Source organism: Catharus ustulatus, chromosome Z (genome assembly GCF_009819885.2).
Source record: "Catharus ustulatus isolate bCatUst1 chromosome Z, bCatUst1.pri.v2, whole genome shotgun sequence".
In the NCBI taxonomy this organism is placed as follows: domain Eukaryota; kingdom Metazoa; phylum Chordata; class Aves; order Passeriformes; family Turdidae; genus Catharus; species Catharus ustulatus.
In genome coordinates, this window is record NC_046262.2 from 44,476,184 (window position 1) to 44,495,363 (window position 19,180).

The window sequence follows — 19,180 nt, forward strand, 5'->3', positions numbered from 1 at the left end:
CTTGGCATTCTCTCTGCAGAGAGCATTTTGTCTCAAACATTAAATATTGAATGGACTTCAGGGCATTTTCGGTGGAGATGTGATTATTCAAGATGGAAAAAGCCAGAATTACACCCCTACACTTCTTGGGCTTTATGCCATAACTACAAAACGGCAGATTTTTTTCCTGTACAAAGTCACATACTAAAAAAAAATAATTTATTGCAAAGTACAGTGTAAGAGGGCAGGAAACAGGTTTTTCAGGAAGTCTTATTTCTCACTGTACATAAGATTAGCCAATTTAAGGAAAAGATTATAGCATACAACTTCCAGAAAGGAAAAAAAAAGTCTTATAGAGGAGAACTACTCAATCTGCAATATAAAGTGGATTCTGTAGCAAATTAGAAGTCTAATTATAAAACTCCAACTCTCAGCTGTACATTCAGTATTTCAAATTACGGAAACTGGACATCATGCAGGTGTATTTCCCAGCACTATTCCTTTGTGAATCTTGGGCTTTCCTTCTCTTCCCCATTACAGCACAGAGGGGGACAAACCAGTTTAAGTATCTAATTTAGACATCAACCAATACTCCTTACACACTTTTCTATCCTACTTTTTGTTTACTATTCTCTTTATACAGACAGGTGTAATGAAATTAGGTTTCCATGACTGCAATTCTCTTATTGACAGACTTTGATTCCTAGTTTTCCTCTGTTTTATGGTCTCCAGTGCCACAAATCTTTAGAGAATTTGTGCTTCATGTTCCACATAACGTGAAAAGTGAGAGCAAAAGGACTGTGGACTTTCACATTAATACAGTTCAGCTGGATCAGCTATGCTCTACCTTGAAATGCAAATTAAATGCTTCAGGGAAATACACTAAACCATTTCTGAACACTTATGTGAGAAGCTGGATCAGTCACACAACTCAACTGCACCTCAATGATTTGACACAAGTTTAACAATGGAGGATGTGGAGGACAGTCAGATATAAATACAGATGATACAAGAGTCAGCAGTAGTGAAATCTGTTGGACAAAGGGGTATCTGAAATGCAGTAACACAGTTTTCTACCCGTGTTACTTTAGTTATTCTACAGGATTAATATGATTATACGAACTAAGAAATTAAACATAGTTAAGCTACCCTGAAAACCAAAAGTCCTTCATGAAGTAAAATGCTGAAATCCAACATCTCATGTGAGTTCTTTTTCCTTTGCCCTTGAAGTAAAAAGCACTGAATTAAATTTCAATTACATAAATCAACTAAATTTTCTCCTTATGGCATTGTTCCAAATTAATGAATCAATTATTAAACTGAAAATGAGAATTGTAGAGAATGAATGAAAGCGTGGTGGATGAAGTCTAAACATTTCCTCACACAGGAAACTAAAATCTTGTGCAGAAAAGCCAGCCTGTGAACCAAATTTGAAAATAATATACTAGAAAAGCAAGGAAACATGAAAGACATAATAGAGATTTTGAAGATGTGTAGTCTTTCTATGGTGGCAACACGATGCACCCGTAACATACGAACATCCACCAACCCTTTAGGGCACAACCTCTGGATGCAAAGAGAAATGCAGAAATGTTGCACCAGTTTTTAGTGCTAGACATGAATGGAAAAAAGGTTTCTTTGCCAAACTTAAGTAATCTACAGTTTTGACACAAGAGATAATTTTTTTCCATCTTTTGCCTCACTCCAGTATTCTAGAATTTTAGTGATTTAGCTATATGAGAAAGGAAAAATTGGGAAAACACTTTTTGTTTTGTGTGTAAGGGGGTTTTTTTTTGGTGTTTTTTTTTTTTCCAGATTTTTTTGAGCTTTCTCTAAACAGTTGAAAAGTGCATGTTCAAGAGTATCATGAGGCCAGATGAGGAATATACTAACTATGAAAAGAGCCAAAAGCCTAAATGCTTCTACTTCACATGACTGGAAGTACATCCACAAAGCACATGGCCAGAGTCATGCGACAAAAAATCCTGGCATGTGAACGAAGATGTAAGTCCACCCACACTACTGCAGTGAGGCAAGGAAAGGAAAAGTGCTGGGTTCTAGGCAAAGAGGCAGCAGGAAATAGCACTAGACCACTGTCCATCACTATCCTACATTCTTTCCATTTCTGAACCTTGAAAACTTAAGAAGAAGAAAAATATTAGGATCTAAGAATTTTTTTTCTTGGGTTTTTTTTTTTAATCTGGAATAGGCCACTTCGTAAGGTGTTTATGGAGATTTTACTGTCACAAACTTCATAGCTACCAGCAAGGCAAGTCAGGAAGGCTGTACTTCCTGATATGTGATTGAAGCTTCCTGCAGACACTCCTGGAGCTCGTACAGAAAGGCCAGCCAACAGGTTGGGAACACCCATTGCACTTCACTTGTTACTGGCACAAGAATGAAACACACATATTTTTGCACTGTAGACTTCTCTTTGCTTTCTGTCTGCTCCTGCTCCACTGGGGATCACCACTCACTGAACACTACTCCAGCAGTTCTGTTTCTTCCCCACTTGCTTTCCTGAACCAATTGTCATCCATCCCCGTGCTCTCCTGCTGCTATTTACAGTACAGCCCTTACTCTCCTCTGGATTTAAATATTGCTCTTCTTTTCCTCTGAATCTTATTCTTCAAATAGATATCATCATCATCACCTTTTACCCACCCTTATCACCTACACATGCTACCCAACATCCTGCCTTCCTTCTCCCCACTTCCATCCACACTCACAGGACTGGATTTTTCTAGTTGTGAATTTTTATGGGGTTGGCAGTTTTAAAAACTATTTAACAACTACCTTAGGGTTGAGCTACTTACTATGATTGTGCTACTATTTTTCTCTCTCCCCTTTCCCGACAGAGACAAAAGGAAGGTGATTCCCCATCTGCACAGCCCATTCTCATTCTGCAATGAACCATTTTTTCACATGGTGGGCATATAAAATACCTGGGGATGTCCATGAGTCCCAGCAGTAAGCAGCAGGCCAGAGGAGGAGTTGCAGGGTCAGCAATAGAGACTGCAGCTCCTGCTCCAGTGTGGGATGCCATTTACACTTCAGCTTCTCACAATCACCTTTCTGTCACATGCTTTTCCAGGGTAAATTCCTGTGCAGACTTTCTTCCCCAGACTCTCTGGCACATTTTACAATAGTGAAATCACAGCTCAAAAGATCAGGTGAAAATGGAAATGAAGTGCACAACATGAAGGATAAGCCCAAACATGACTGGTATCATCAGTCGTACTGAAAACATTTCAGTTGTCAAAGGAACATGGGAGAAGGGAGACAGAAAGAACAAAACAGAAAATGTAATGCTAACCAGTGTTTTAAAATGTAATTTTACCAGTATTTAAACAAAATTCAACATGCTTAAGAGTACTTTTAGGGTAAAGCATCAATTTTTGCTGCTACTTCAATTACATACAACACAAATGGTGACTGGAAGCATAGAGAAAGGTAAAAGAGAAAGATGCTTAGTTCTTGAAAAAGAAATTGACAACAAAGCCTGCAAAACATTGTGAAGAGAATTTCTGCAATGTGTTCCACAAGTTAAATTTCTGAGGAAACAGCAAGTGTAAGATAGTTTAGTACATTTCCTAAGGTACTGATAGCCAAGAGAATCCTTTTCCACACAGTTCACTTGGATTTTTTGAAAATAGTAAAATATTAAATATTTTACTGAATATGAAATATGAAAAACAGTAAAGAAAAATATCAAAGGAGAACTACAAGCTTCTAAAATTAAAACTGCTATGTAGAATTGAGTTCATAAAAAATCAGCAATAGTTTCAGGGTTTAACTGTTCCATTGGTATTCATGTAATCCACAGCAATTAACCCTACATAAACGTGCTACAATCATCATCAATGACTGACGTCAAATAGGAATAGATCTATCTGAGAATTTTGGTGGAAGCAAATACAGGTTATTAAAACCACTGGCCATTCCTACACATGATTTAATACCATATCAAAGCCTATGTACTCAAAGGAAAAACCAGAAAGTAGTGAAATACAGCTGGATGCATCCTTAATATCAGAGCAAACTAGATAAACAACATTGTATTATATGGAGTGGCGAATTAAATTATTAAAGCCATGAAAGTTATTACACAAAGAACACCAAAAGAAATTTGTCATCTTCTGTAAGAATTAGGTATTGGAGATCTATTTAGAAGACTCAGTTGAAACAAAAGAAGCGAAATGTAAAATAGATGTAAACAGCAAATCCATCAAGAATTTTCCTTGTTAAGAAAACTGGAGAAAGAAATTCAAGTGTTTGTGGCTGCACATACCATGAATACCAGTCTGTTGGGGCAACAAAACAAAACGGTCAAAAATAGTTTGCTAAATTCATTGGGCCCTACAAAATACCTGGCCCTCCTACCATCTGAGATATTAACATTAATATATTTTTATTATGAGCATAAAGAACCCTTGTATATCGTAAGTCTGTTGGACTTCTTATCAGGTGCTGCTTAAAGTTCTCAAGAGATGCCATGAAACCAATCTTAGTAAGGTTAAAATCTATACCGTGCTTTGATGGTTTTGGTACCACAATGAATTATTTATGAATCTGTCATACATATTTGCATCAATATTTAAAGTGAAAAGTAAACTGAAAGTATTACCTACCTGAATTTCCCAACTTCTGTTACTTTCTTTAAGCAGCAAGTTATTCAGTGAAGATATCCCCAATTCTAGAGAGTGAAGAAAAACTGAAAAAAAGAGCATTAAGTTACTATCTGTTACAGCACCTAATCCAAACTATTCAAAGTGAAAAACAATGTAACTTCATGGTTCAAGGAAAAGCACCAAAGGTGTCAGAATGACTGAGCTACCTCCTTCCACTTGTGAATGATTTCAAGGATTACAGACTACCTTGCTTACAGTAGTGCTGAAAGAAACTAATACTGACTTGTGCACTCTCAGGTCCTCTTAATTCTTATATCCCAGTATGTTTACACACTGTTTAAAATACATAATTTTTTTTATATATATACACTTATGTCTGACATAGTCAAATGAAGTAAATAAGGAGCATGGGTACAAAAGCAGTACCTACCTAGTTTTGGCTGCTTCCTTTGCTAGGGTCAGACTTTTATATTAGCAGGGCTGTGTGGGAATTATATGTATATTCCAACATTATTTTTGCAAGATTAGCTAGTTAACCTTTCTTAGTGATCAGATCTCAAATTACTGGTAATACCAGGTAGTTCAGGGAATAACTGTTTTGTACTAGTTCCCAATAAAATGTGTAACTTGGCAGTTAAATGCCATGAATTGTGTGAAACTAGCAAACAAAGTTTGTTATTGAATCATGTCCATGACATCTGTTACTGAGTTCAGAAGTTCTCAGTAAAAGGAAGGACGGATTACAAGTACTGCAGGCAATTACAGAAAGGAAACACATTCACAAGAGCTGGCTCTGAGTGACAAGTGCACTGCTACTGAAGCAGCAGCAGAATACTTAGTGCTGGTAAACCTCTATTCAAAAAAAACCCAACCCAAACAAACCAGAACACAATGGTATTCACAGATCTACCTGCAATGACATAGTCACAACAGCACAGCACTGATCTATCAGAAATGGGTTTCAAAACAGACAGAAGATGTGAGGAAAGCTGAAAATACCACACAATCTAGTTCACTTCAAATGTACGTATAAAAATAAGTAAATGAGGTAGTAAATGAAATTTTCTACATTTCATATATTAGATAGGGCAATGCTTTGCAAATTTTATTAAAACAACCAAAACAAAACACAGCAGAACAACCCCCCAAAGAGAACGCTCCTACTACACTTGAGATGGCATTTCCTTGCTGACTTTTACTGAGGGCTTTTTTATCACATCTCAGCCCTCCAATGCTCACAAACCAGGGAACCAAGTCCTCCCTTTCTTCTCAGACTGACATGAGAGATTTAAAAAGTAGAAAAAAAGGGGTATTTATCCTTATCCATGCAGTTTTCAGAAGAGATTATCAGAGAAATTATGGACTAAAAACAAAGAGTTAAGGCAGATAAGACCAGGTAAAACAGAGTACGAATGCAGAAAAATGGTAAATGAAAATTAAATTTTGTGAAGCAAAGGAGAAAGGGGTAAACTCATCTGCATAGCATTACATGTCAAGAGATATGAAAGTCCAATATGTAAACTAATACAATCTTTAAAGCCAGAAAGACAAGCACGTCTTTTTAGAGCAGATCTCAATTTTGTAACAGAGCCGTCATTGACAGTTAGCTACCTTCCAGTTAAAGACTCTGTGGACAATATCTGATACATAGATAGGAGAAACAACTCATTTAGCTGCAGTCAAACACATACCTCCTCACTCAAATGCAATGCAACTGAAAGTAAAGTGGAGAAAGATTCATACGAGTAAATTTCACTGAGAGAAAACTGCATTATGAGAAATTAGAAAAGAGAACACATTAATAGTACACATAACATTATAAGCATGTAGAGACCAATTCTGCAAAACCAATTTAAATATGTAATAATATTTATACAAATGAGGTAACAGTAGATATAAGAATATCTATATTTACAATCCCTAAACCAAATGTCTTCCTCCACCTCTCTCCTTAAAGAAAAATAGATTTCAAGACTTTCCTAAATTTTAGCATTAGAAGTCTAGAGGCTTGCTGTAAGAGCAGCAGGACAGACAATGAAAAATCTCCTTGGACAATAATATATTTAAAAGTCAGTCACAAGTGAGATGATCTGCACCAGTGGCTCTAAGTCATCATGTCACAGCTATTTAGAATCCGAGACTGCATGAAGCCTGTAGACTAAACCTACATCCTAATGGACAATTTAATTAAAAAAACCATTTCTATAAATGGGGGACTTTTGGCGTGAAAAGCTATTAAATGACAGCAGAGCGGAAAGTAGTTGTTTGCAGGTACTGCCAAGGCACACTACTAACCAAGCTGTGCCAACTTTCTATTAACTCTGGACAGGTTACTGCAGACTTGCCCACATCACACTCATTACAAAAGGCAGTTTTAACAAGCATTTGTCTAAGCGGCATTATTTGTGTGAGAATTTGAAGCTGTAGGCTTGTCTGAAGCCTTGTTTTCAAGCCTGCATTTTTAAATAATAATTACATCACTGATTTAACCAGTTAAAGGAAATCACTAATGCTGCCACATTAACAGGTGATTTCATTGTCATCCTGATATTATCTTCTCAGACTACAGTAATTTCACGACTATAAGGCGCACCCTTTTGACTAAAATCTCCCCCCAAAACCGGAAGTGCGCCTTATAGTCCGGTGCGCCTTATCTGATCTACAAAGTTGCAACATTTGCCACCCCGGAAGTGAGAGCCCGCCGGCATCGGGGCCGCCCCCGCGCGGGGCGGACCCGCCGGCATCGGGGCCTCCCCGCTGGCATCGGGGCCGCCCCCACGCGGGGCGGACGCGCCGGCTTCGGGGCCGCCCCCGCGCGGGCCATCCCGCCGGCATCGGGGCCGCCCCCGCGCGGGGCGGACCCGCCGGTATCGGGGCCGCCCCCGCCGGCATCGGGGCCGCCCCCGCGCGGGGCGGACCCGCCGGTATCGGGGCCGCCCCCGCCGGCATCGGGGCCGCCCCCGCGCGGGGCGGACCCGCCGGTATCGGGGCCGCCCCCGCCGGCATCGGGGCCGCCCCCGCGCGGGGCGGACCCGCCGGTATCGGGGCCGCCCCCGCCGGCATCGGGGCCGCCCCCGCGCGGGGCGGACCCGCCGGTATCGGGGCCGCCCCCGCCGGCATCGGGGCCGCCCCCGCGCGGGGCGGACCCGCCGGTATCGGGGCCGCCCCCGCCGGCATCGGGGCCGCCCCCGCGCGGGGCGGACCCGCCGGTATCGGGGCCTCCCCGCCGGCTTCGGGGCCGCCCCCGCGCGGGGCGGACCCGCCGGTATCGGGGCCGCCCCCGCCGGCATCGGGGCCGCCCCCGCGCGGGGCGGACCCGCCGGTATCGGGGCCGCCCCCGCCGGCATCGGGGCCGCCCCCGCGCGGGGCGGACCCGCCGGTATCGGGGCCTCCCCGCCGGCTTCGGGGCCGCCCCCGCGCGGGGCGGACCCGCCGGTATCGGGGCCGCCCCCGCCGGCATCGGGGCCGCCCCCGCGCGGGGCGGACCCGCCGGTATCGGGGCCGCCCCCGCCGGCATCGGGGCCGCCCCCGCGCGGGGCGGACCCGCCGGTATCGGGGCCGCCCCCGCGCGGGGCGGACCCGCCGGTATCGGGGCCGCCCCCGCGCGGGGCGGACCCGCCGGTATCGGGGCCTCCCCGCCGGCTTCGGGGCCGCCCCCGCGCGGGGCGGACCCGCCGGTATCGGGGCCTCCCCGCCGGCTTCGGGGCCGCCCCCGCGCGGGGCGGACCCGCCGGCATCGGGGCCGCCCCCGCGCGGGGCGGACCCGCCGGTATCGGGGCCGCCCCCGCCGGCATCGGGGCCGCCCCCGCGCGGGGCGGACCCGCCGGTATCGGGGCCTCCCCGCCGGCTTCGGGGCCGCCCCCGCGCGGGGCGGACCCGCCGGTATCGGGGCCTCCCCGCCGGCTTCGGAGCCGCCCCCGCGCGGGGCGGACCCGCCGGTATCGGGGCCTCCCCGCCGGCTTCGGGGCCGCCCCCGCGCGGGGCGGACCCGCCGGCTTCGGGGCCGCCCCTGCGCGGGGCGGACCCGCCGGTATCGGGGCCTCCCCGCCGGCTTCGGGGCCGCCCCCGCGCGGGGCGGACCCGCCGACATTGGGACGGCTCCCTTGCGGGGGGTGTTAAAGCCGCAGGAATCGGATCGGCTGCTGCGCGGGGGGGGCGAAAGCCGCAGGGATCGGATCGGCTGCTGCGCGGGCGGGGCGAAAGCCCCCGGAATCACGGCGGTCGCCGCGCGGGGGGGGCGAAAGCCCCCGGAATCACGGCGGCCGCCGCGCGGGGGGGGCGAAAGCCCCCGGAATCACGGCGGCCGCCGCGCGGGGGGGGCGAAAGCCCCCGGAATCACGGCGGTCGCCGCGCGGGCGGGGCGAAAGCCCCCGGAATCACGGCGGCCGCCGCGCGGGCGGGGCGAAAGCCCCCGGAATCACGGCGGCCGCTGCGCGGGGGGGTCGAAAGCCCCCGGAAACACGGCGGCCGCCGCGCGGGGGGGGTGAAAGCCCCCGGAATCACGGCGGTCGCCGCGCGGGTGGGGCGAAAACCCCCAGAAGCACGGCGGCCGCTGCGCGGGGGGGGCGAAAGCCCCCGGAATCACGGCGGCCGCCGCGCGGGGGGGGCGAAAACCCCCAGAAGCACGGCGGCCGCCATGCGGAGAGGGGGAAAACCGCCAGAATCGGAGCGGCTGCCACGCGGGGAGGGGGCAAGCAGCTGGAATCGGGGCAGCGGCGGCACGGGGCAAGCCTGCCGGCATTGGGTCACCCGGAGCGCCAGGGAACTCCCGGAACAGCGGGGCCCTGGGGATGCTGCACGGAGCGGCGGTGGGCATAGCCCGGCCCTGCCGGGTACAGGCAGGCCCGGGAGCCAATGGCTGCCGGATTGAGGCGGGGCCTCGGCCAGCAAGCGTGCGGGAGGAGCTGGGGGCGGAGCCTCGCTGCAAAAAAAAACCCGGTGCGCCTTATAGACCGGTGCGCCTTATCTGATCTACAAAGTTGCAAAATGTGCCGGCTCCCGGGGGGTGCGCCTTATAGTCCAGTGCGCCTTATGGTCGTGAAATTACTGTATTTTTTATTTTACTTAGTCCACCCCAGCTTACAAGTCACATTAGCCTTTTATGAAAAGTTCACTATAAAAACTATATGAAAAGAAAGATGACAATGAATGAATTAATAAGTTAAACGAGATATTGGTTCCCTTAAAAAGTGAAACATATCTATTAGTACAGTGCTTCTATTGCACTGCTTCTACTCTCTGAAGAGACACAAATTATTTTAGAGAACCTCAATGCCAAAGAAATGTATTTTAGTGGAACAGAATTGAGGAAATTAATATTGCTATCCCTAAGTATCAAATTAAGAGAGTAAATTAATTAGTGTAGGTCCATAACATTTTCTAAGTTGTTCTCTAATTATGCAAAACAGGTTGAAATTTGATACACAGCTTGAAAACATTACACACATACAGTCTAAACTTTAAAAATGTATTCGTACATAAAGAAAAGTATTTTCTAAGCTAAGAGCCCATGAACCATTAAACGGCCTGCAAACAGTCAGTCCTGTCCATTTGAAGAAAAAAAAGCAGTGAACTTCAGCAGTTTCACTGTTCTATCCATTAGAAAATAAAATTAGAAAGTTTACATTGGGTTTCATTGCCTTCATTAAACTTTTTCATCCTTTTCAAGGTTATTTTTAAAATGGAAAAAGATACCAATGATTAACATTGCACCTAAGTAATTTGTATCTCTGTAGACACATACCATATATACACACAGATTTACAATCCTCTTTCTGTTCCAGTCAAAGGCAAAGTCAGATACATAGAGAAAATTACAGACAGCCCATAGAGGATATTGTATTATTTCACTATGAAGCTTGTAACTGGTACAGCAGTTAATCACACAGTACCATAATGAATGGAGCCAGTGAAATGTGAATTTAAATCTCTGCATATTTGGCACCAAAAGAAATATAACATATATAACATTAAAGGTAAGTTGAAAAAATGGTGAAGGCTCATTTTAGTTTCTCCCATTCCTGTCAGAGTGATATAAATCTCAAAATTAAGAGGTCCATAGAGGACACGTCTTTAGAAGAAAGACACTCTGTTTCTTTACGAGAAAGATACTTCTATTTACCAACTTAGCCTATAAGAGGACTTGGGACAGTGGCTGATTTACCTCTGAATGCCTTTTCCTCATCTCAAACATTGTTCTTAAGAGACCCTTAGAAAATAGCAACACCAAGACATCTCAATACTTTTAATATTCGTATTTATCTTGGTTGGCCTCCAGAAATCCCCCCAAGTCAGAAAAAAGGCAAATAATTCTCTCAAAAACTAGTAGGAGTCAGACACCCAGAAGACTGGTGTCTAGGTTATGTTTATCCATACTGGCATCAGGTTTTTCTATTCTTTCTGTTTCTAATGAAATTCCTTGGCTCATCACAGACACACATCTACTTTAGAAGATGAACACAACACACCAGGAAGCAGACTGAAAGGCACCTTGGGATCAGAAGCAGAAAGTGCAGAAATTCAGCTATATAAAGGGTGAAACCTCATATTTCACTTTATTTAGACACACTCAGTTTTGAGTATGGAGAAGCTCAGTAAGTATTACAAAGTTTGAGAGGTTAAAACTTTCTAAAGTGAAAGAAAAAGTATCTGTGTGGTAATATTTCTTTCTCAGATTATTTTACTACCATAAAGGCTTTTCTTTTTTCCTGAGGAGTGGCAGTAAGGTGCATTTAATAGTATCCTTTTCAGAGCAGGTACTCTGTTTTCACACTTGCCAGTACAGACTTTGAAAACCCGACATGAGTAACCTCACTGATTCATCAGATAAAGGATGTAGTTTACTTAAATACTTTCTTCAAAATCTAATATGAAAAATCCCTTAGCTCTCTGCTTTAAATCACCCAGGTGACAATCAACCTATGTACAGATACTGTACATAACTGAAGTAGACAAGTCAAGGGAATGATTAAATGAAAAAAAATCCCACCCCAAAACTACAACAGTTCACTGTCTGAAGTCCTACTGACCCTCAAGTTTTGTATTCTGAAGAACTAGAAAGAGAGACAGTCTAGTAGATGGTAAATATCTTCCTCCTCCAAAAGCAAAAAAGGACCCAGTAAGTCTCTAGATACACAAACGACTACACTGCGTACACAGTGATGTTCAGCCCTCACAAAAACAGCCTTGAAAAAGCAGCTTGTTTTCCTAAGGCAAAGACTGTCAAAGTCATCACTTCCCACACTTGCACTCTCAAAGAGAGGCCTGGCATTTTGAAGGAAAAATATCACAGTAATAAGCGTTATTACTATGACAGATTGCATACAACAAGTGAATAACACTGCAAAAGCAAATGCACCAAGTAATGTGAATGCACACACAGATGGCTCAGATCTCCAGATGACCTTCCAAGTTAAGGATAGTCTGAATGTTCACGTCATGCCAGGCTAATAACTCTGTTCTGCTGGTGTAAAGGTGGCTCTGGTGAACCTCCTGACTTACCTGAACTCTGACGCAGCAAGAGTACTTCAACTCCCCATCCCTCTTGGTTGTTTCACATTAAGGTTTATCTATGCAATGAAAGAGTTAAGCCCACTCTCTCAGGCCATCTAACAAAAGTCATAATGACTTGGTCTGCATTTTGAACCTGTACCAATGCCTGTAATTCTCAATAGAAGTGGGTCAGTATTTTTAAATTAGTAAGTTACTGCAAGTAATTAAAATTTCATAGAATCATAAAATATGCTGAACTGAACGGGAACCACAACGATCATCATGACAGCCCCAAGAGTCACACCATGTGCCCTAGAACATTGTCCAAACACTTCTGGACTCTCTCAGGCTTGATGCTGTGACCACTTCCTAAGGGAGCCTTTTCCAGGAACCAAACACACTCTGGGTAAAAAGCCTTTTCCTAATATCCAACTTAAACCTCTGCTAGCACAGCAGTTTCCCTCAGGTCCTGTCACTAGTCATCATAGAGACAAATGCCTGCTGCTCCTCTTCCCCCTCACAAGGAAGTTGCACACTGCAGTGGGTCTGTCTCTCCTCAGTCTCCTCCAGGCTCAGCAAACTGAACAACCTCAGCCACTCCTCATACGGTTTCCCCCCTACATCCTTCAGAGTCTTCATTGTTATCCTACTTTGAGATTTGAGACAATCAATATAGTAATGGGGAAAACACATCATTCTTCATGCAAGTCTCCAATTTTTCCAACTTTATTTAGACTACAGTAACAGAAACAAGAAAAGTCAGCTTTAACTTTTCTCTTGTCCACCTTTCCTACAAATTTATTGGCATTTATAAGTTTATCTGTCATCAGCAACCACTAAGGGTTAAACCAGTTTCAGAATAGAACACAGTTCTTCTTCATTAAAAAAAAAACCAACTAAACTAGCATTGATGGTATTTCAGAGCTAATTCCGTATCTGAGAAAATAATTGCAAATACAAAAGAAATCAAATATGCTTACCCAAAGTCAAGCACTCAAACATTCACCATGTTTTGGCAGAAATCACCAGGACATGCACTATCAATAGTAAGTGCTCTTGGTAGATATCTCTGTCTGTAACACAATGACTTTTAAGTCTATCCATAGGTTATCAGAGAGGGAATAAAGAAATTGTGGAGCTTCTTTGCTAGTTTACAAGACTATCATATGTTATTTTCTGAACAGAGATTCCACAATTACCCATATCTGATTATTTCAGTAGATTTGTTTCAGAAACAACACACCAAAAAAGAGAAAAAAAAATTAAAATCACACAATATGGGCTTTTAATTCCACCGTATTACTTTGTTTTCAATTAAGCAAAGAACATGGAGTCAAAGAACACGCATGTCGAAGAACAAGCAATACTAGTGCCACTGAACATATGTAATATTAACAAATTCTGTTAATGCAGCTTCCAACTTTAGCCTTCCTCCCACATGCACACACGCACATTACCATGGTGATTTGCAAAATTTGCTGCCTGGGACTTCAGAACAGTACAGCATTTGAAATGCCCTCAGCCTCTTTGAATAGATGCAAATACAAATTAAGTTGCATTTTAAAAGATAGTAAGTCATAAATAGCTTGATAAAATTGTCTGTACAGAAGAACACTGACAAAAACATCTGGATATGATTTCAACCAGTAGAAACAAAGCAACAAAGCTTTCAGATCACACTTTCTGTCCTTGAAAGAAAAAGAACAAAGTTTGAGAATTTGAAAAAAAGAGGTAGCATACACACAGTATAAAAAGCATAATCTACAATCATCCATTACCTCTGTCAATATCTGAGTACCTATCTGATCCGTGGAAGTGTCACATTCAGAACAACATATTTTCTTTATTGGAATTCCTAATTTGCATACTACTTCACTAAAATGCACACTTGTTTGGACTATCACAGGTCTGCACCTGCTGTGAGTTTCTCCCAAGTGGGATCACTCTTCATGCAATTTCCTTTCGCTATTACAATTTTCAACTGAACTAAATAATAATAAAATAATCTTAAGAAATAAGGATCATCTTACTGCTAATACATCTATATCCTGACAACACAGAGGACAAAGGACTGGGAGCAAAGGTGACAACCCTGCCCCAACCAAATAATAAATATATTAAAAACCAAATCCACCACAACCTTCAATATCTGTATTTTTCTGTATATAAACTGATAATGCTCCCACTTTGGTTTGTAAGCACCTAGATACAATTATCTGCAATTCCACTGAAGAAATACAAGGAATAAGACTCCACCGTAACTTCTGGCTGATGGTCAGTATCACCCTTGCAGAGATGCAGTTAACTTACACTGCAGACTTTAAACCATGATGGATTTAGGATCTCAATGAAAGCTTCACCTCTAATTTAATCATAGCCAGAGTTTGACCTGCAATGCTTGGAGCTGAAAGGAGTCACCACTCCTGCTGACTTCCCAGGAAAAGCCTGTGCTAAGTGAAAGTGCCACTTAACAATCACTCATGGAACATAAAGGCACCAGTGCAGGGGTTCTTCTACAGAAAAAGCTTACAGGAAGCTTGGATATAGTAGACCCTAGAGGATGGTCCACATGTTTCACAACAAAGTGAAACTGTACTGACATACTGCCCCTTCAAATCCACCTCAATGCAGTCTCAAGTTGAACTAAGATTTTTGTAGAGTATCACAAGGCTTTGCCATTTACAAGACAGCTTAGAAGAAAATAAGGTACAATTACAGGAAATAGATGAACACACCTAGATTTATCCTTTACAAAAAGTCACTATTTCAACATTGAAATAAAGACCTGATTACATAGCAAACCCTAGCTGCATCAGTGACATGCTCGTACTGTAAGCACATCAGCAAGTATTTGTGCAAATCAACAACCAAAAAGAAGTAAAATAACAGAATGCATCAAAGCTTAGTTCTATATTACCTCTGCAAATTATTCCTCACATATGCTTGAGGACAAAATAAAAAAAATCAGATGAACAAGGAGTGCATGAAATACCAAAACTAATGCAATCGGTGAAGACTACTCTCTGTTCCCTTCTTTGTCCCCTTTAAAATTAGAATTTACTTAAATAAGCATTTTAAGGCTTTCTTCCAGTCCACTGTATACTCACTTTTCAAATATGTTTACACCAAATAAAACGGGTAAACTCCTATTAATGAAATACTTCCACATTTTGGCTGGAGGCAACAGCTTCTACTGTATCTCAAAATCTGTTTATACAGTTCAAGTGAACAGGACTGCTTAACTTGAAACTACATTCTTACATCAATTTTAGAGTTTCTTTAACTATATCAAGGCAAAACAAACCTTATAAAACTCAACTTACTAGAGAAGAACTTTAGTGCATATATACCAGGTCAAGATACCATTCACGCGAAGGGTTAAGAGAAGAAATAGGTAGTTGAGCTCAAGTGAAAAGTTGTTCTCAGGAAGCTTTAAAGGAGTAGGTGGAATTCCTCTAGCAACTGGTGTTTGATTCTAATAGCTGCATCACATGGAGCCAATTAAAAGAGATGTTATCAGACAGCACAAGATTTATTGAATATGAGTTGTAAGATAAAAGAAACCAATAAATGTAACAAGACACTTTCTGCACATAATATTTCAGTACTAAGCAGTGTGAACTGTTTTGACAAGGAAACCAGCTGCAAATTAGAAAAGTCCTATTTTTCCATAAGATTTAAAGAGTTGATCTCCTGATTCAGTGAGTGAGTATAAAAAAAGACGATTAAATGTCCCACACATGCTTCCAAAAATGAAGCATGGGAAAAGTATATCAAGCCCATACAAAGACAAGCCAGAACTAAAAGACAGAAAATGTACCAAATATTACATTTAAGACAGAATTGACAAACCTCAGTCTAAAGGCACACATTCATTTTATTCTGTGAGGACAACTGGGATTTTAACTGGGGAGGCTTTGGTGACAGTACATTCTATTCTGTGAAAAGAAAGTCTTCCTAAGGAAACATTTTTGAACTCTTTGTAATAACTGATAAAGTTCAAGGCACGTACAGTCAGAAAAAAACAGGTTGAGTTGTACAGTGATTTGTAAAAAAGTACAAGATACCAAAATACCCAGTGAACCATGATGCAGTCTGTAATCAGCTACTTGGTTCATGCACAGTTTTGTCCTTGTACTGTTTACATACTGATAAAACAAACAGCTCTCTCTTTTAGCCTAAATGGCTAGAGATACTTGCAATATTTTATCCCTGCTTGTCTAAATCGCACCTCAAAGCGCTGTAACTGTTTAGCTGTGAAAAATTATTAGATCAGAGAGATCATCTCTCTCAGCATTACAAGCTCCTTACTGTCTAAAGTTTCTCCTTTTCTATAAAGATTAACTGCAATTTCTCCTCCAGCACCTCTTCCCCAAACAGAAGCATTGGTTAATGCAGTGCAAACAAACCTCATCACAGGCCAGTACACTTTTGTTACAATTTATGTATGGTGGGGAAAGGATTAAAATCCTGTCTAGTGAAGAACTGAGGTAACTGCTTTCTAATAGCTATCAGATCAAGGGCTCAGGTAACTGCAACTCAATAGACCTTTTACATTACTAGATGTCAGCCTATAATATGACCCCTACTTTCAACATCAGCCAAGTAAGTAAACTATTGAACCTGAGATCCATTTCAGTTGTTTGTTGAATATAGTTTAGCCATAACACAGAAGCAAGCTGTATAGCAGTTACTACATCTTCAGACAGTGCAATTACCAGCAGCTTGCTTTCTCAGACAGAAGGTACCACTGAATCACAGAATATGCTGGGTAGGAAAGGACTGCCAAAAATAATTAAGTCCAACTCCTATCCCTGCACAGGACATCCCCAAGAGTCACAACAGCAGCTAGCTCTCCCTCTGACACCCCACAATAAAAATCAACCAACAAAACAAACAAACAAAAAAAAAATTTAAAAAAAAAACCAAAAACAAAAACAAAAACCAGACAGAAAACTAAACAAATTAGAAGAGGAAGTTAATACAGTTCAGTTATGTTTCCAGGAAGTAGCCTGCAAAACCTGCTGACAAGTACATTGACAACATTGACGTGTTATGTCTTCCTGCTTGCACCTCCTTCCTAAGCCGTTCTGTTAATGTGATACTGACAAAGAACAGGTAAGACTACTTTGAAGTAGGTCTGCACTCCCTTAACTTTGTCTTCTACACAGACAAGAGAGCTCCTCTTCCCCTTGGAGTTGAAGTGAAGCAGTTATCAGAAACCATTGTTCCTTTTATAACTACCCTTGGTCTAGTAGTTTCATCTCACACATCCCCTTCTAAGCACACACAAAACATGCAAATTGAGAAAGACCAAAGGAGGCCTGAGGTAGTTACCCATCTATGTAATGGGCATTGAGTCAAGACCCTCTTGGAGGACACTCACAAGCCTAATTTTCCTACATTCACTTTGCTACTAATAGGCAGCTTTCTCTCTGCTAAACTTCCTCTTCAATCTGCCCTTTATGTGAAGCCTCCACTTAAACATGTTCAGTGCAGCTGTCTGATTGCTCTCTTATCCACATTCAATTGCTGCAGGTTGGTTCTTCCTTGAACTCATCATTGTTTCTTATCATTGCCAGTCATACAATAAAATGAGACACTCATCATGCAAGACAGACCTGCTTCATCAAAATAACATGAAACCTTTAAGTCACTGTGAATACTCAAAAGCCTTTCTTCAGATGAACTGATGTTTTTTAAAGAAAAATTAATCCAATCCATCCATCTCAAGACCATCATCCTTCAGAGCAGCATTACTCCTCCCCCTCTCTCCTCTATTTTCTTCCCAGGCTTGGTTACAGAAAGGAACACCATATGTGCCTGCTTTTCTAGTGCATCTACATCTAGCCTATTTAAAAAAATAAAGTAATTTATTTATGCAGTCATCAAAAACATTTTGCTTCAGTACTTTTAAACACAAAAGTAATACAGTAGCTATAATATTAAAATAATTCCTTCATGTTAACCCTGCTAAGTAAACTTTGAGCATTGATAAAATCGAGAGACAGGCATTCATGTTCCAGCAGTCAATTGTCTACAGTCTTTCAGAATATATAAGAAAGCAATTCTCTCACTTTTAAAGTATGAAAACAATGACTAACACTTTCACAACACCCTAAGTTCCTTTAAAACTCTTTTATTTGCTATACAACACAAGGCCAATATTAAAACTAGGAGACACAAGACGGCTAATTTTAAACAGATATGGCAGTGACAAACATTTCAGTGAATATGGCAGAAGGAACAAGGGCCACACTAGCCTTCATCCACTTTTTCTATCTGCAGGCAGAGGCGCAGAACGAGAAACACACACCCAGGGGTAAGGCGGTGACCAAAGATAAGTGTTTACATATGTTTATGTAAGGCTACAGTCTGTAATGCTTGCTACAACCATACCTAGGAAAAACATGCATTGCACCAATGAATAATATGATAAACTGCCATTCACTACCTGGACCCAGGCTGTCAAGTGCAGTCAAGAGCTGCAACTGAGTTGCTGAAAACTAATTTAAATAGACAAAGAAATTTTCACTTAAAAGTGAAAATTAGTCACGTTTGAATTCTATCCAAGCACTCACTGACACTGACCAGAACCCAGTGGGTTTCTGTCCAGAAACACAACAGAGTATGCAAAACAGATTGGCACAAGATTTCCCTTAGCAGTACAGTATGCTAAGTTGACATTTAATTTGTCAAACTAAGTTCACTGAAAATGAAAGTAACAACAACAAAAAAAATCAACAGGAGCAGTATCTCCAGGGAGTGCTTCAACACCAGGGTTCTTTTTTTCCATTATTGAGTCATTTAATTTCACATTATGCTTCATGCCTAAAAGGTAGGTCTATAAATCACATTAAGCAAGCAAGTATCTCAGGGCTATTCCTAATAGAATGAAAAAAAAAAAAAAATCCTGAACTTCAAGAAACTGCCACCTCAAAGATATATCACAGAACGAAATATGTTCTCCTTGCCTGTGGTGTAAATGAAAAAGTATTTTTCTAACAGTGCACTCTAATTCTAGTGAGGAGAAGCTCAAGAGGCAAAAAAAAGAAGCCCCTTCACGCCTCACCTCAGGG

General features: G+C 42.5%; 1 protein-coding gene across 5 annotated transcripts in view; it reads right to left on the reverse strand.

The window, feature by feature from the left end:
• The window catches only part of CDC42SE2 (CDC42 small effector 2), a 92,157-nt gene that overhangs the window by 70,336 nt on the left and 2,641 nt on the right, over positions 1-19,180 (reverse strand). For 3 of the 5 annotated variants that reach the window (XM_033085792.1, XM_033085794.2, XM_033085793.2), the window contains exon 3: positions 4,611-4,693. The exons of the other annotated variants lie outside the window; for them this stretch is intronic. The gene's annotated coding sequence lies outside the window, so the exon portion shown is untranslated. The remainder of the gene's footprint in view (positions 1-4,610; positions 4,694-19,180) is intronic. 5 annotated transcript variants of the gene reach the window in all.